Below are 19,448 nucleotides of genomic sequence, written 5' to 3'. Positions count from 1 at the left end.
TACTTGACTACACCATACTCTATGGTGTCCCAAGGAGAAGTTATTATGTGAACTGGTTCACAATCTTCTTAGTGATTATCAAGGTCATTACTTGATATTACCCATTTGATCTTCAAAGTCATTACTTTGAAACTTCCGATCAACATCTTGATCTTGACGTGCTTTTGGTTTACTACTTCATTTTGAAAATATTACACGTTTCAAAAATCACTTTTATGTCTTATTAAATAGATATGAGGTTTTAATATCTACTTAACATTACGGTAAAAGTAACGAAGTATATATATAACCAACTATCGACCTTAAGCATTCGTATGTATATGGTCAATCACCTCACTATTGTGTTTCTTTTCTGCAAAAGAAAAACATAATACATGCACACATACCATAAGACTCACAATCAAATGGTTGTTCACTGTGCTTATCGTTTATTCGTTTAAACGAATTTACTTGAGGTTTGATCAATTTGGGTTCACCGAATTAGAGACATTAAAATCTACAAGATAGTATAACATTTAGTTTTCGTGAAGAATGTAAAATTCCTCTAACTTAAGTGGTCTAAACCAACCACCAAGTTATCATAGGAGTAGGTACAACCTTTTGTTTTAAATCACATGAGTGATTCCTTCTATGTTTAAACATAGATGATTACATTCTTTTAAAACCAAATTTAGGTACATTTGTCCCTATCGAAATCATTGCTACTCTAGCACCATTTCGATACAAAAATGTCCTATGCTAGACGTCTTACGTTTTACCAATTCATGTAAACTTCTTTACAAGGAAATGACTCGTACTTGGTATCTCATACCAAGATAGTGGAACTAGCCTATCCATTGAGTAGGTCTCTCTTTCAACTTTGTTCTATCGCATACATCTAGGGTTGATTCTTCTTAACTCCCACTCACTTTCACATTCCTCTTTGCTTCAATCAAGCAAAAATGAATCTCATGAAGACCTCTCTTCATGTCATTCGTAATATTTTATACACTTAGTAAGAGTGAATTACTATAAAGTGAGTGCAACATGAGCCAAAATCTCAATTTCTTGCGAAATTGGACTACCTAACCGTTCAATTTTTATCATATGCCTAAACTCTTTAGCGCATAAACAATCGATTTGGCCTTTCTCGAAGTGAGCCATTTGACGGTATCATATTGGAGTATTATAAGTGTTATTGAAAACTTTTTTCGCAAACTTTTGAATTACACTTGAGTAATTAAAACTAATATGTCATCATCATGACGGAGGTATCACTTCCGAAATCAAGACTCTTTTGATAAAATGTGACTTCTTTTTAAACTCGTAATATGAGTTTGCAACATGAAACCCCTTTTTTAATATGTATGGACATTAATTAAGTTTTATAATAATCGCAAAAATCGTTGTAAGCTTATGTAGGTGAATTGGTAAATCATGTTACCAATCATTAATTCCTTCAAAGAAACCGCTTTCTATGAAAGAATGAAACAAGTATAACAATAAATAGAGAAAGGAGGATGTAGTGCGTGATGTCATACATTTATGAAAATGAACGAAAAATAGGAAAAATTAACATTCAATGTTTTAATTTTACTTGTGAAACATCTTTAACAAGTTTTAACATTTATATAATGATCTCCCACTAAATTATATAAATGATTCCAAGACCCAAATATTAAACAAAAATGAGCATCGCTTGGGAGAAACATCCCATAATTGTGACTAATTCTACCTCTAGAACTCTTGGTCGACGAATTTCCTTAAATCCATCTACTAGCCCCGGAACACAAGACCGTCTTATATCCCGTTGAGTCCAACCAATTTTGGCGTGTGATAACCGCTTACCACCCTACTTACTCAAGGTAAAAAGAGAACACCCCGCTTGGGCGAGCGTGGCTCTAATGAACAAGAGATTCATAGGTGTTACTAATTGGTAAGGCTAATCTCAATTTTAGTTATGTGAGAGATCTTGTCAATTTAGTCATAAAATCCCTATAAGTGAACTAAGTCGGTGAATGTAAATGACGTGAATTGACAATCGCAAAGATAAAATGCATGTGAATGACGATTTTGGCATGCGCGAAAATAAAAACAAGTAAGCATATGAATAAATCCTAGTATGGCTACCTAGTTAATAAAAACTAGACTATTACATATCGGAAACCAACTCCTTGGTCCCTTGCCTCTTCATTCCAAAAGTGGCTCCTTCTTGTGGGATTTGGAACACCTTCCAAAAATAGACTCCGTCTCGATGTAATCCGTCTTTTGGAAACGCCGGTAAGAATAACTATTACAATTTAATTACATAGCTATTCCTATTATACATTAATTAATAAAAATAAATAAAACTATTAATTAATTACATACCGATGCTACGAGATCGTATTTAATTACAAACAAATCGATATTCCCATTCATTTCGGATAATAACGATTAAAATTAAACTAGGTCATACTAGGTACAACAAGATAAATACATTAAATAAATGACAATCACTCATTCAACTTAAATAAATATGCTTAAAATGCTGTAAAATGATGCCAAAATCGCCTTATCTATCAATCGTTGGTATCCATCTCGGTTTTTATGGATTTAATCGATTTTTAACATGTAAAAATCAATAATCAACTCTTAAATCTCATTTAAGTCCAAACTAATTGTCCAAACTGTTTTGGACCTCAAAATTAGTCCTCACTAATTTTATGATGAATAATTAGTTTGATTTGGTGATATTTTGCTAATTTAATCGGTAAAATCATAATTCTTAAGTAAAAATCCAAAATAATTGAAACTTTACCCAAAAAAATGAAACAAAAATTTTGAGTATTCAGGAACACTCCCAAGAACACCAAAATGTCAGAAAAATTGCCCCAAAAATGAAATATATTCATATGAACAATGGTAAACAAATAGCAATCCCATGACACCCCATAGTGCTCGGTTCAAAGTTGCAGTGCGATTTCACGACTTTAGGACGCCCCCCAAGCCTTTGCATTAGCTCCTAACAACTCCTACCCGGGTTTATTTTAATTTGACTATCTAAATTCATTGGCTTCATTAGTTACAGGTTCCAAAATCGTCGCTCTGATACCACTTTGTAACACCCCCATACACCAAGGTGCCTTACCAAGACCACCAAGTACATGAGAATGCTACCATCTCGGTTACTCGAGGCATAGTAATCAAAAGTGACCATCAAGAAACGTACTTTAACTAAATAAGTTTAAGGTGAATACAATAAAAAACCAACTGTCAAGTAAAATACGACTGTTCCAAAACAAAATCCAATGAATAGTAAAAAAATGTTAGGACACAACAGCGAAAGACTACTATTCTGACTCGTGGTGACTACATCCCTAGAAAAACCCGCCCGCATCCAAGCTATACCTGCTAAACAACTGCTCACCATCCCCGAATGGATCACCACAGTTTTCAAATAATTTAAACGGGGTTAGCTACTGCATACACAAGATAAGATAATACAACAGACACATACACAATAACAATCCTTCAACACCGTCACATCACTAATCATCTGACTACACACTAAAGTGTGTAGCCCTGCCAGAATATCCATCGTAACAGATATTCCACACCGCCAGTGGGGGACCGCAGCCTTTCCCACTTAAGCCCCACTCATATCCATCGAGCGAATAACTCATGTTCCTTAATGTGCACATCCCCCTTATGACGGGAACCACAAGGGGGGAAACAAGGGCGTGAAGCCACTCCCGCAAGTGACTCCACTCAGCCGAGGGTGCAGCTCACAAACCACAGACAAACAACCAATCACAATACCAATATAAACAATACCAACAACCAATTACGATATAATCAACATACCAATCAACCAAACAACCATCTTATAATCATTACACAATAACTGAGTAGGGAAACTTTACCTGGAATGAAATCACCAATATCAATCACAAGCAGCAAATCAAAAGCGTTCCTCTACGAAATCACCTCTTATAATCAAATAATCATACAATTACAATCTCTAATCATCAACAATTCCAATAACCCCCAAATCACCAAATTAAGGTTCAAACAACATTAACGAATTGACATATAAGGATCTTACCCACAATACGATGATCTCAACGGTATAAAGAACTCCGAAAACCGATAAATCTAGCCCTTGGATGTGATAGAAATGGGAGAAAAGAACTTACGTTTTTTTTGTTTTCTTTTGTAAAAAGGTTTAGGATGAGGTAAAAAGTAAAAGAAACTGACAAATTCATTTTATATAACTTTTCACGCGTTGCTATCAAACCCAGTTAAAAACACGTATAACCCGGCCAAAAACACGTATAACCCGACATACTCGATCGAGTAACTAAGGTCGAGTACCGCCTACTCGATCAAGTACCCATCAAGCAGAACGTACTCCAGAATGCAAAACTAACTTACTCGACAGAGTAAGCCCTACTCGATAGAGTACCCAACAGCTCATAAATCTGAGGTATTACACTACTACCCCTCACACACCAACACGTAATAACCACTTCCAAAACATGTTACACACATTACTCTTTTTATCCAATTTTTACATATTGACATGTACCAAATGAATTGAAAGATCCTAGATCCATATTAGACTCTCTAATAAAAAATAAATTATCTCATAATTTATCATTTTAATGATCTATGTAACATGCATGCAAATATAAAAGCATAAAAATGAAAGTTTAATGAAAAACAATTTCCTTACATTGATTTTATGGTAAAATGGGCACAAACTAGATCACCTTACTAGTTTGTTCTTGAGCTTATGACAAATGGATGATCCTCCTTACAAATCTTGAAATAGAAGATCTCCTTCAAGATGCACCCAAGAACTTAACCCAAAAATCTAACAAGTATTTAACTAGAAACTTGTTAAAATTATACCCTTGATAATATTTTAATATTACTAACTCTCCTAGTAAATATTAATTTTTGTATACTAACAATCTTAGTAAGAGAATGCTCTATTATTTTAGAGAGAAAAGATACACATGCAAAGATGTTCAAGTGTTGTTGTGTGTTGTTGTGTGTAAAAATGAGCAAACATCTTGAGTGTATATGGGGGAAAACCGGTGGGAGGGTAGGTGAGGTGGAGTGTTCAATTTGTCTTATATTTTTAATCTTACATCACATGCAAAATCTATATAAGATAACTTATGGTAGTATATAAAGTAAGGTGAAATGATTATGTTCCTAATCATCCACTACTCTATTTTACACGGTCCACTTGCCCATTTACGGGTCCATGTTGGTTCTTATATTTGTCGCACAAATACGTGTAATTTTATTTTAAACATCGTTTCATGTTTAAATACTTCCATAATTAATTCGTCCAAATCACTCCGTAAATATACGTGTACCACTACACATATTATTTACGTACTAATATTAATCACATTAATCAATTAGTACAATTTTAGTGAATTAACAATTAATTAACTAAAACCCGTCTCCCAAAAATTTATTATTCAATTATCGCATAATTAAATAATAACTGTCGTGCCTCGAGTTCGCAACTCGAAATCTCTCTAAAAATAATCGACTAACCTTTTAGTCTACAAATCAAGGGACTAAATAAATTGTATCTCATACAATTAATTAGTTGTCAATGGGGTTCGTTCCTTTAGGTGTGACCGAAAGGGGTCAGTTGATCAGCGCCGTCTCACGACAATAACGTCAAACTCTAGTCAGCCAACCGTTATCGATTTACGTTAATCAACTGACGGGGATCAAATAATTAAATATCTGATGATATTCCATTAATGAGATTTATTATGTAAACGCACTATTGTGAAGGACACTAACTCCAACATGAATAACTATATCATGTCAGAATCCTACAAACTTGTCATAGAATACATGTAATCACACCACATTTGACATAGTCTTCATACATTGACTCATAACAACCGCTCTAAAATATGTTACATTCATTGATTATTTTATCTAACTTCCATGCATGGTCACATTTCATTTGATTGATTAAATCATGCAAGATGCTCAACAAAACCTTAACACACATATAATCACGCATCATTGCACTTCATGTTTCCCGACTCATAAACACCCACGTAGTGACCAACCGAAACAATAGGATCTAGTTTTGAAATGAGGGATCCTACTCACCCAAAACCGACCTTCTATTGTACTTATGTCGGGTTCATTTTATTAACACTCCTAGATTGATTTTGGTTCATTGGTTTAGGTTAAAAAATCGTCGCTCTGATACCACTTTATAACACCCCCTTCTTACCCGGCCAAGGTAATTGGGAGATGTTACCGTCTCAGTTTTCGAGGCAGTGAAATCGGAATTACAATTACGAAACTCTTTATATAAATAAGAAGTTTAGTTATTACAAACATAAACTAATGAATAAATGTGAACTATACAAATTATAAGTCGACTACCATTTGTGTCATCTATGTTATGCTACTTGACTCCGAGTCTAAGGCGTGGCCCAAATCCCGATCATGTCAACAAGCAAATCTGTACTCAACCTACTCCCCATATGATCGGAAATATCATATGGACCGACACAGGCCACCCCGGAAATAGGTGACAATTACACAGACACACAAACATCAGTTTCAATAAATAAAGAAAGTGTGATACAACTCAAAGTGTGTGAGTATGCAACATGATTATAACATGAATGAACCGCTATCAAACAATCACCACTCCGGTACCGAGACACGCCCAGACGTACCCACAACCACCACGGTACCGGGACACGCCCAGACATATCGACAACCACAAATAGGTACCGGGACACGCCTAGATGTACCGGGTCCGGAAGCCAGCCGGATCTCCTGCTAGACGTCGTGTCTCAACCACACGAATCCCTCCGTACTCAAGTTATTAAAGTGCGCATCCCACTTGGAGTGGAAAGCTCCAAAAGACGACCCGAATGTGAGACGGTCTCCCAACCGCCTCACGTCTCCTCAACATCAAGTAACCAACATTAATCGTCATGCCCTCCAATACACATGACAAACACAATAAATGCAAGATACCACACAATATACCAATTACCGACTCATCAAGTCATCTTAACCAATACCATGTCATAATGCATTTCCCATAACATATGAATTCACGACAACATGTTATAATGCACTGACTGCTTAGACACGACTCATATGACCATACAATATATTAAAACTGAGTAGGATTAACCTACCTGTTAGCAAATCCCGCTAAACAATAAAGCAACCGGATACAAATATGCTCCTCCATAAAGTCGGCACCTAATTAGGATAATTAAATAAATCACTAACTAATCTACTTAAATTAAATACGTAATTAAATAAACAAAACCCGTCTTAAAGCTACCCAAAACCCGTCACAAGACTCAGTTTATATTACCACCCTACCCCACCGTGTACCACCTCACCCTAGAAACCACAACCACCCTATTCACGGCGTGCCCAACCACCGTCACCACCACCAATCGTCGTACCCAACCACCACTACACAACCATACCTACAATAACACATACCCGACACAACCCCTAAACACCACTATATTGCTGCCACCGTGGGCCACCACCACTCCCACCTGACCACGGTGGTGGTGGCCTGCCAAGTGCCCAGTCACCATCAGCACCGCCCTACCCACCAAACACGACCCCAACAACTTCAACAACAACACACGACCTAACTCGCACCCCTCCCTTTAGCACAAGATATGGACACCTTACCGCCACCATTACCACCACCCACGACCACCACCTTACTCTCCACTCAACCTATGACACAACCAGCCCTTAGCCGCCCTAGGTTAGTCACGAAAGGAGGGTCAAAACTCAGTCTAAAGACCTGTACAAAACAGCAACAACAAATCCCTTTAGATATCGGTCAAACTCGGTTTTTGGTAGTCAACGGTGGTCAACAGGTGATCAAAGGTCGGTCAAGGTCAGTCCCAGGTGGGTCAAGGTCGAGACAAGTCAACGGTATAAATTAATTAAGATATAAGATAGTATAAGACGGGTTTATCTCAAGATCTTGAGACAGAGGGATAAAAGCCTCCCTTCTTTCAATCTCTCTCTTATCTCTCTTTTCTCTCTTATTTTGTGTGGTGGAAATGTGTAAATGAAATGAGATAGGATAGAGTTGTATGGGTGAGTGTATATATAACGGTAGGTGGCAGATGGGTTTAAGGTTCTAGTACATCTATCCTTATTATTATTATTATTATTATTATTATTATTATTATTATTATTATTATTATTATTATTATAACATAGCTCGCGTAATACAATATAATTTTATAAAATATATTTACCCATTTACCGTTGACTAGCCTTTGGCCAAGGTAAAGAAATACGGGGTATTACATGATGATATAAAACAAGTAAGAACAAAGGATTAAACACCGAAGAGAAATGTACCAACTTGGAAAGTAAGGATAAACATAAATAAAGAAGGATCCTTGCACAAAAATGAAAACTTGTCACAATAGTCTTCAAATACATGCTTAAGAGATCCAAGGATGTAAACTATTGAAGATGTTAATGAAAGAATAATTATTGAAAGATTAATATAAATTGTGTGGAAAGTTTAAAGACTAATCTACTCCTAATCTAGAGAGAGATCTAAGATAAGGAGTGAGGCTTCCAAAGTCTAACGAAGCATAACCCTAAATTATTACAAAGTGAGTTTATATAGTGACCACAAGATAGGGGCTTAAAGTGAAGTGTTGGCCCATCTAGTCGAGTCAATTGCCATGCTAGTCTTTAGTTTAGCTCGTGGGTATTGATCTTGGTTGGTCAATCCCCATATATTGACTCGCTCAGCTCGAAGGGCAACTCGCTCGAGTTGGTTGCTGGGTTGCTCGACTCAGGGAGTGAGTCGCTCGATTTGGCGCTGTAATTCCTCCATTTGGCCGCTTTGGCTGCTCCTTATCTCGTCGGGATTGACTTTGACTCGTGGGGATTGGCTTCTTAACTCTCAAAAGCTTTATTTATTGATCTACATGTCTATGGTGCTTTGCCTCCTCTTCATGCTAATCCTCTAGAATCGTCAAATAGCTCCGAATGTGCACAAATGACGGGAATTCCCCCCTTTTAGCTCCTTTCCTATAAAAACGTATAGAAATGCACCAGGGAAACAAATAGGAAGCAATTGATTAAGGAAATGGCTATAAAAGACCGTAATAACATGCAAATTGAGGTTAGTTAATGGGTTAAAAGTACGGAAATTACAACCACATCGGGTGAAAACCAGTGGTTAGATGGAAAATGTGTGGTCTAATCTTAGGGTGCCTAAGCATAACTTTATTACTTGGTTGGTTGTTCTACATAGACTATTAACAAAGGATAAGTTGTGTAGAATGCAGATAAGTAGAGATGATTGCCGATTGATAACCACTCTCTCTCTAAATACTCTCTCTACATTTTCTCCCCAAAAATCCCCAAAAAAAAACTAGTTTTTGGTCCACTTTAGCCGCCACCCACCCATCTCCTCTCCTTCTACTTCAATCCTTTCACCGGAGATGTGGCTTTCTTAGCCCATCTCCGGTGAACCCTCACTTTCCCTATGCATTAACACACTTTTGTTTCAATTTATGTCCCTTTTATCTCGGGATCTGACCTTTTCCATTTCGTTTCTTTGATCAGTGAACTTTCCGGCCTTCCTCCTTTTCCTGCCCTTTGTGTGGTCTTTGCTTCGGTCTTTGATTCGTTTTCAGCCTTCGGTGCCGTCTCTTGGAGGTGTTCCTTTTCTGGTCGGTCTCCTTCTGTTTGTCGTTTTTGTTCGATGTTTGTCGCAGCAACTTTGGGTTCCTGTCCCTCCGATTCCTCGTCCTGTCACTGATGACCTTGCATGCAACCCAGGGGTGATCCCCTTTTCCCCCCACCCCTGGTATGTCTCTAGTTTCTGTCAGATTTTCCGACATCTTTGTGTTCGGTCTGTGTTGGGCCGGTGGTGTCTTTGAGCATAGCTCATCAGGTCTGCTAGGGACCAATAGGTGATCCCCCCTTTTCCCCCACCTATCGGTCTTTAGTCCTTGTTTTGTGTCTATGAGCATTGCTCTCCGGGTCAGTTTGGGACCTATTGGTGATCCCCCCCACTTCCCCCATCTATCGGTCCTCTGTCCCGTGTGTCTCTTGTGTCAGTGTAGGTTGGCTTTTGCATGCAAGGCGGTGGTCCTGGGAGGATTCGCTTGGTAAATGGGTGTCCTTTGCTGGTTTTTTGGGTGTTCGCTGGTCTGTTGGGTCTTTCAGATGCTGTGTTTGTTGGGCCCGTTTTGTTGGGCACCATTGGGCCCGTCGGTATGTCCGGGTTTTGGTTGGAGCTCAGTCCGTCTTTTGTCTGGTTTGCATTCATTGTCTTGGCTTTGGGTGTTGTGGGCGGAGCTGGAGGTTTTGTTGGTTTGTTTCTGTCTTTTGTTTCAAAGTGCTGTTCCCGGTTGCCTTGGACACTTGTTGGTTAGTGTGTTTTTGTGTGGTTGTGTCGGTTGGATTGTGTGGTTGCGGGTTGGTTTATGGAGTTGGGTGGATTGGATGTAGTGGTTCTCTAATAATTTCAATGCTGTCCCTTTGTCTGTGGTTTATTATGTTGTCCCTAATAATAGTTTACCATAAGAATAATGACGGGATGAAGTTGTGTCCGGTCTATGTTGGATATATCCTAGGATGGTCCCCTATGGTGTTTTTGGGCAGGTGTTTGGTCGAGGGGCAAATTGTGTATTGGCCCGTCTGCTGCGCGGCTACTTTGGTCATTGGTCTTTGGTCTATCAGGTTGGTTCTTCAAGATGTAGGAGATATTTCTCCTTTAGAGGCAAGTCTATTTGGCTTGTTTTCGCCTTTCCCTTTCTACGTCCTAGTGGCGTAAGTGCATCTTGTTCCCGTCACTTGTTAGAACAAATGGCCCGATGGTCTTTGGGAGACTCTTGCTATGTGGATGCCGTGCATAACGAATTCCAAGTCCAAGCTACCGTACTCTACCAACATGTTGCAGTTACCCGACAACTTATCTATCGTAATTGTTTAATCGGAAGTTGTAATTTTATTTTCAATAATGTTGTACGTTTATACGACTTCGAGTCTCGGAGTCGTACTATTTGTATGTAATCAACCTATCTTTACTGCTGCCAAAAAAAAAAAAAAGATAAGTAGAGATGAGATGTGGGACTGACATTGAAGATCATGATCACTTATTCTTCAAATGTTCATATAGCAAGAGATGCACCGTGCTGGTGTATCAATGGTACAACCTGTTACTCCCACACTTTTGTGTTGGAGACTGTTGGAGCAGGCAAAGGAATTTAACCCAGGTGGAGTATGAAGAGTGGACTACATTGATAGCAGCTTAGGTACACCATATCTGATTGGCACGAAATAATTGCATGGTGAATAATGCATTGTTGAGGCCTGAAATTATTCTACAATGAGTTAAAGAAGCTATAAAATGTCTGAGTGTCGCCTAAGGGCAGTTCTTGGTTGCTTTAATTGTGGTAGTTAAGAAATTAGCAAGAATGGCATTGTATATTTGAGTTCATATAAATGAATGATGGGTGTAATTTGTCCAAGACTCCAAGTGGATTAACATATATTTTTACATTTTTTCAAAAAAAATAATAATAATGGTAGTTCATCCATTAACCATACTATAACTAGAAAGGAAACAATTAATTTGAAATATATCGGAAAAAATGGGACAATTAAAGTATTACTTATAAATTAATATATGATCTCAAAGTATATTTAATTAAGATCCAGCTAGCGCATGGACATTATTTATAGCGTTCTATTTTTAGTGTATTAGTTAGAAATTCGCGAAAGTAGCAATTTACCCCCTTAACTTTGTTTAATGGTGAAATTAGGCCCCTTAACTTTCAATTGTAGCAATCAAGCCCCATAACTTTAACAAAAAGTGAAATTCAACCCCAATTTTTATTTTTCACTTAAATTTCAACAAAAATTCATTTTATATTTATATTATACAACTAATAATACATAAAAGTACTAATTTTAACTTTCTTAATTTATATAAGTTTATTTATTCATCTAAAGAATAATTTTACATTCATCTATATTAAACAAAATAAAAATATGTCACAATTTTATGAACTATTCTTACATTTAGAAAAAAAATTGTCTAAAATTGTAAAATTATAAAAAAAATTGGATTGTATAAATTTTTTAGATTGTATAAAATTTATAAAGTTATAAAATTAAATTTTATATATATTTGATTAATTGGATTATAAAAATGAATTTTGGTGGAATTTCATGAAAAATCAAATAATGGGGTTGAATATCACTTTTTGTTAGATTTATGGGGCTTGATTGCTACAATTGAAAGTTAAGGGGCCTAATTTCACCATTGAACAAAGTTAAGGGGGCGAATTGCCACTTTCGCGGTTATAAATTTATATTGGCACATTATATTTTGCTTTAAGAAGACAAATTTGATCGGAAAAACTAATCAAGATAATTGAAGATATGAAACGTGTATTTTATAGAAATTTTATTTTTTTATAAACTCAATGTTAATGACTTTATTTGATAAATATTCTCAAATGATTCTAATAATTTTTTGGGCACGAATAAAATAATGTAAGTTCAAGTTTTGGTTTTATACGGAGTAAGATGAATCGAGTTGTTTTGCTAATAATAACATCAATTTATACGTAATTTTACCAATTTTATTTTATTTTTAATAAGATGATTATAATTTGTTCAAAAGATTATTTTTAAAGAAAGGATAATAGTTTGTTGAAAAAAATTATTTATTTCCTTAATTAAGCGAGTGTACTTTGGATAAACTTTTTCAAATTTCTTATTTCATACAGAGTATAAACCAAACCATTACGGATACAAAATCATTTTTTATCAAGAGCAGATATCTATTATCACTATAGTACACCACATAATAAAGTTGGTTGGTATAAGTGGTAAAGGTTCTCATATCTTAAATAAGGGATTACGGGTTCGATTCTTTACTCTAGTGAGTAGAAAAAACAAACTTGAGAAGGGTCTATTTATTTAGTTTCCTTTAGTGCCCCCGTTGGAAATTGTCTCATCCCCTATCTATTAAGGGTAAGATAATTGCTAGTCTTGAGACAAGACTTTGTTAAGTCGTAACACAAGAATCATTCAAGACTACCAATAATCTACCAAAGTCTTAAGTCGAGACATGGAAATCCAATACTCAACTTAAGACTTTTGGTAAGCCTTGACCCCACTTTCAAAGGAAATTATCCAATGAGTGGATCACATGTGTCATTTTTTTGTTCTTTTTTTTTAAGTTTGTAAAAAAAAAAAAAAGTGAATTGAAAATTAGAGTTTGAGGTGAGTCTGACTCATAAAATATGGAGTCTGAGCTGAGTATGAGCTGAGTCTGAACAATAAAGAAATAATAAAAGTTAGTAGAAAGCTGATGTGACAGAATCTTAAAACTTTGTTGAGTCTTACCAATAATCATATCCTAAAAGAATAGGTGAACTCATGATTTTCACTCCAAAAAATATATTCTTAAATAAGGAAGCACAATTAAATTCATTCACTAAATAAGACATCTACTTATATATTATAATTTATTTCATTAATTTATAATTTTTCATTAAAATATATCCTTTCATCAAATTATATTGTTTCGCTAAAGTTACTATAATCTTTTAATTAAATATTAATAAAATTTATACAAAACTGTAAATCACTAATTTTGTTTTCGCGAAAAAAAATTGAAAGAATTTATAAATTGAAATCATTAGTTGTAGGGTATAAAAAAATATTTTCTTTATATTAATTTTCAGTACATAACAAAATTCTCTTAATCAAATTTTGTTTCAACTTTTTTTTCCTCAAAACAATATATAATGACGAGAAATAAGAATAATTATAGAGATACTATTATATAGGTAATTTAATAGAAAACTAAAAAAACTCTATACACCATTCATTTATTACACGGGTCTACACTAGCTCACTAACAAAATGAGAATTTCAAAGAGCACTACTTTTCATTAATGACCTTTATATTTCCAATTAATTTTTTGCTTTCATAGTTAAATTGGACTAAGTTGTAGTTTTTCCTATATTAACCGAGTAATATATAACCAACTTATAATGGATTCACTGGATTTGTATACAAAAAGCAAAAAAGTAACATCTAAATAATTTTTCAAACACAAATTCTTGTTTTAGACGGATATTTTTTGTCTTATTTTTCAGACGGGCTTATGTGACCATTTTATAGTTAAATGTAACCACAATGGTATAGGCAGTGTTACCGCTTATGGTAACTGGTTTTTCAATAGTGGTCACATTTAACTGTAAAATGGTTACAAAATCTCGTTTTATTATTTCAGACCAAAAAGGCCCATTTAAAGCATATGGGTGTCCGTTTTGTAGGGTAATCATTAGATAAGTCATATTCAAAGAGGGGGGAAATTCTTCAAAAAGAGTTCATCGTCAAATTGCCATCTGATCCATAATAGTGGGACAAGAAGATCGAACGAAATCTTCTAATGGGGCATCACCTTGAAAGTGGCATTTTTGTCAGCTACCTTCAAACTAGACTTGTCATAAGTGTTGAATGTATTGATTCAGGTTAAACGATCGGGTTAAATAAGGGTTAGATGTATCCATACTTTAAATTTGATAAACAATTGATTTGGTAAATGATTTTTGTATGTTATTGTCATTAGCAATGCCAACATATTAATACAAGATGATAAGCCTAATACATTGTATCTATGTATCTAAATAAAATGAATGGAAACCAAGAGTCTTCTCGTGACTTGGCAAAATACTGCTCAAAAATAGCATAAGATTATTCCGTAATCCGTATAATCCTAACACACACATACACCCCCCCCCCCCCAACCTGGAGCATGGAGATCAAGAATGCCCAACTTGCGGAGAATGTAATTGAATTGAGGTGCTCCCAATGCTTTAGTAAAAATATCCACAAGCTGCTCATGTGTAGAAACGTGAGTAGGAGTGATCAAACCTTCCGTAATAGCATCACGAACGAAATGACAATCAATCTCAATATGTTTCGTTCGCTCATGAAAAAAGGGATTGCGCGCAAGATGTAGCGCGGATTGGCTATCACAGAACAAGCGCATAGGCAGGGGTAGATCAACGTCCAGACTGAGCAAAAGCCCTTTAAGCCACTTTAACTCACAAACTAACGCAGCCATAGACCGATACTCAGCCTCAGCAGAATAAAGGGAGACCGTATGCTGTTTCTTTGTCTTCCAAGAAATAGGCGAGTCACCTAAAAGAACGAGCCATCCTATAGCTGAACGACGAGTGGTAGGACACCCACCCCAGTCGGAATCACACCAACCCGAAATATGAAAGCTGCTATCAGAACGCAAAAGGACACCCTAACCCGGACTGCCCTTTAAATATCGAACGACTCGCAAAGCAGACGTAATATGGTCTTGTCTCGGCTTATGCAAAAATTGAGAAAGTACATGAACGGCATAGGCTATATCCGAACGCGTAACAGAAAGATAAACAAGAAGCCCAACAAGACGTCGATATGGCTGAGCATCGGCTAAATGCTCACCTTCCGCTACACCAAGCTTATGATGTTGCTCAATTGGAGTAGCAGATGGTTTCGCACCAAGTAAACCCGTCTCGAAAAAATGTCTAGAGCATATTTTCGTTGATTTAAATAAATACCCTCAGCACTACGCGCAACCTCAATTCCGAAAAAATATTTAAGCGGTCCCAAATCTTTCGTATGAAAGCAATTCCCCAAATAAATTTTAAATGTAGCAATGGTGGAAGCATTATTACCCACGATGACAAGGTCGTCAACATAAATACGGATAAATAGACGTACCTCACCATGCGAATAATAGAATAGGGAAGAATCGGAATAGGACAGAGAAAAACTATAATCCCGTAAAGCCGTAGCGAGTTTAGCAAACTAACAGCGAGGTGCCTGACGGAGCCCATATAATGATTTTTTAATCGACAAACTTTGCCTTCTTTTCCCCGACTAAAACCAGGTGGAAGCCTCATGTAAACTTCCTCGTTCAAGTCACCGTGAAGGAACGCATTATGAACGTCCATTTGATGCAACTCCCATTTCTTAATTGCAGCAACAGCTAAGAAAGCACAGATGGTACCCATCTTGACGACGGGAGAGTTAAGAGTTAGTATGAGTTAAGAGTTAGTATGAAATTAATTATAATATAATATTGACTATTCTTATGAGTCTTTTGGTTGCATATAGGAATTTGTATTGCCTAAGAATTCATAGAACGCATGAATTTAGAATTCATGTGAATTACAAAATATTGTTTGGTTGTTATGAAGGAAGTGCAATTCATGTACGCATTCTCACTTACATATGTGGGTCTATGTAAGCAACTTCCTCCATTATGGAGGAATTGGAATTCATGGGAACTTCCAATTCATGTGAATTGGAGTAACCAAACAACATACCCATTTTGCAATTCACATGAATTTAAGTTCATGTGTTATTTAATGGGTAACCAAGACCCCTATAATGAATTATCATAATTGATAGAAATAAAATGTGTTAGCGATGACTCTTGATTTGTTCATTAATTGTGAAAAATCACATGTTGGTCTCTCACATTAGAGAAAGAGAGAAGTGTAATCTACTTTATAAGAGAAGCTAAGGAGTTATTTCACCCATTGTCAATTGCATTTTGGAAGAAACCTCCTTGGACTCAGACTTGCACATGCTCGATGGGCGCGGCCCAGGCCATATACGAATCTAACATGGTATCAGAGTCCACAGTTAGTCCTGGGTTGTGAGGCAAAAACGGGTTCAAAAAGCGACGACGCTCCCGTCCAACGAAAGGTGAAATTGGGCCATTATTTGGCGGGCCCGATAAGCAACGATGTTCCCTCCCGTCAATACAGGTTCGAAAAAATGATGTTTTTATCGATCGGTCGAAAATGAGACTGGAGGCAATTTGCCGTGCCATGCCGGCCCGGGTCCCGGCCAAGCCCAGGCATGGTCAATCGTGCTTTCGGGTCGTGCCGTGCCGGCCTACAACCCCCGCGGCCTGGACTTAGTCGTGTCGGACGCGTGCCACTCGTTGTGCTTGGAGTATTTTTAATGGTTTTTTTAAAATATGTACCACTAAAATTGTTATGCCCGTCGTGCCTGACCCATCGTGCCTCATGTCGAGCCGTACCTAGGTACGATTTTGTTTGGAATTTTGGCGTCGCAGCCGGCCTCTTACACGGTCGTGCCTGACCCGGTCACCTCGTTTTCTATACTGTGCGCAGACTCATACCGGATTCATCCCTCCCGCCTTGGCCCGACCCGAAATGCCTACTCTAAATATAACCTTATTTTTATATTTCTTACTTTTGAAAGTGGACGTGTTCATAGAATATGGAAAAACTAATTTTGTTGTTCGACCACAACCGAACTAAATATATTTACCTTTTAACGTTTATTTGTATGAAATAGAATGTGTTTACGTCACTAATTCATACAATAGTCATTTGTTTGATATATATATATATATATATATATATATATATATATATATATGATGGGGCATATTCTGCACCCGCTGACCGAGTCAACATATTGAGCAAGGTCAAAGATATCCACAGCAAGTCAACACATTAGACAGCCTAACCGACGCAGCCTGTCGGCCTGTCGGCCTGTCACTTGGGTCTCGGCTGGGCAACTAGCCAGCCAGGAGGCATATCCGCGTACTCACATCCAGTCCCCTCGGCAGGGAGTCAACCAGGCCAGCCGGCCTGCCATGGGTCCCTCGGCCGAGGGTAGAATGCGATCTTTCCACCCTAGCCACTTGGCCACTTGGCCACTACGTGACAAAAGGTGAAAGTCTATAAATACTCCTCAATCCTCATTGAGAAAACAATCCACAATTCATCCTAAAACTCACTATTAATCTGGTATAAACTCCCTTATCTCTCTACAATATACTTTGCCAAGTAACACACAACTTAATCTCTTTAAGTTTACTGACTTGAGCGTCGGAGTGAGTACGCTCGGTACCAAGCCGAGCCCTCAGTTTGTTCATCTTAAACAGGAAAGAGCGAAAGGAAGAGTCAAGCAAAGACATCATTCTACAAGCCTATGTGGTCATAACTCTGCTCCGGAATTACACCCGGAACAATTGGCACCGTCTGTGGGGAAGCCATACTAAAAGCTGGTCACCTACCTTACAAAAAAAAACAACCAAAAACCATTCAAAGAGCTGAGAGGATGTCAAAACAACAAGACGTAATTGTGAGGGACGAAACCGCATTCTACCAGGATGACGCGTTCCCTAATTCTGAGATCGGGCAGTCCCCCACCGGCCGAGTCATTGAGTCGGTGAAGTACGGGATGCCAAGAGAGCCAGAAACATCGATGCCGACCGGCCAAGTCACTGTCATGGGACATGTGGTCGATGCGACAAATTGAAGCTATTCCTGGACACGATGGGTGGTACGCCGGTTACTCTGTCACGGCGACGGGCGCGACGCCTCCACAGTGACCGGGGCAAACAAAGTAACTCCGAACAACTTGACCGGAGTAATACAAGGAGTTGGGTATGCAAGGACACCGGCGGAGCCGTGGTGCCGAGTGGCGGACCAAAGTCCTTCCCACTCGCGGGAGGACAGGCGTCGCCGCAAAACAACGAGGCCACCCCCGAGGAAATGAAGAAAGAAGTCCGACTCTCCAAAGTCGGACAACAAGAAGCCCTTCCCGCCACGGGGAGAGAAGTCGGACTAAGGTTGCGAGGAGCCGATCGCCGAGTGTCATTCGACACGTGGTCAGACAGCCCCTCAGTGCCTATGTCCTCGAAGTCCCGGTGCCGACCAAGCTAAAGCTGCCGCCCCTATTATACAAAGAGGATAGCGACCCAACCGACCATGCTGAGGCTTTCGAGTCGTACATGTCGGTATGGGAGCAACCCGATGAGGTGTGGTGCCGAGTCTTCCCAACGACCCTCCACAGCATGGCTCAGAGTTGGTACAAAGGGCTACCTAATGGCTCGGTATACTGTTATGCCGACCTGGGAGACAACTTCATAGCCCAGTACGCCTGTAACAAGAGAAGGGCCGTGGAAACCTCGGATCTCCTAACTATCCGGCAGGGGGAGGATGAGTCCCTCCGAAGCTATGTGAAGAGGTTCGACGCTAAGGTTCAGCAGATTCGTGAGCTGAACACCGAACTGGCGGCCTTCGCACTGATGAAAGGCTTGCCGAAAGGCGAGTTCAAAAATGAGCTCATCAAGTGCGAGGACCTCAACCTCGACACCGCCAGAAAGATGGTCGATCGAGCCGTAAAGGTGGAGGATTATCACAAGACCTGGGTAGGCCACAGCGAAGCTGGGCACCCAGAGAGGAGGAGCCGCCGGGACAACGGAGATGAAGAACGTCGTGACATGAATAGGTCACGGCCTGAGAGATTTAATAGGAAGCAGAACTCGGCGGTCGCCGGGGGGAGTTCGGGACCATACACCCAGAAGCGGTACAGAAGTCTC

Source organism: Silene latifolia, chromosome X (genome assembly GCF_048544455.1).
Source record: "Silene latifolia isolate original U9 population chromosome X, ASM4854445v1, whole genome shotgun sequence".
NCBI classification, from domain to species: domain Eukaryota; kingdom Viridiplantae; phylum Streptophyta; class Magnoliopsida; order Caryophyllales; family Caryophyllaceae; genus Silene; species Silene latifolia.
This window is presented reverse-complemented; position numbering follows the sequence as displayed.